This window comes from Belonocnema kinseyi, chromosome 3 (genome assembly GCF_010883055.1).
Source record: "Belonocnema kinseyi isolate 2016_QV_RU_SX_M_011 chromosome 3, B_treatae_v1, whole genome shotgun sequence".
Taxonomy (NCBI): Eukaryota; Metazoa; Arthropoda; class Insecta; order Hymenoptera; family Cynipidae; genus Belonocnema; species Belonocnema kinseyi.
Window position 1 is genome coordinate 69,930,124 of NC_046659.1, and position 524 is coordinate 69,930,647.

The window sequence follows — 524 nt, forward strand, 5'->3', positions numbered from 1 at the left end:
TTGGTCCAGAGAAAACATTTTCTAAAATAAAAATAATACATAAAAAGTTTATTAATTAAAATTTGTGCTTGTTAAATTTCCTCGAGATTTTTTTTTTTTTTTGATACACCGATACCATCAAAATTATTTAAAATTGATTTTAGGTGCTGATCAAATGTCAATTTGGAAATCAGATCCAGATATAGCAAGTTCAAAAATAGAATGATTAAAAAAAATTGGAATATAAATATAGGTATAAATTTCGTTTCTAAATTTATTACTGGTACAATCCTATCACCAACAAGTGTTTAATTTATTTTATTGGTTGATCAAACCAAATTTTGAGATGAGGTCCAGAGAAAACATTTTCTAAAATAAAAAAAAATCCCTAAAAATTGTATCAATTAAAATTCGGGCAAGTTAATTTGCTTCGAGATATCTTTTTGATACGCCTATACCATTCAAATGAATCAGATAGTTAATTTTAGGCTGATCAATCTTCTTGGGATAAGTTCCAGAGATAACGATTTTTCAACAATTTTGAT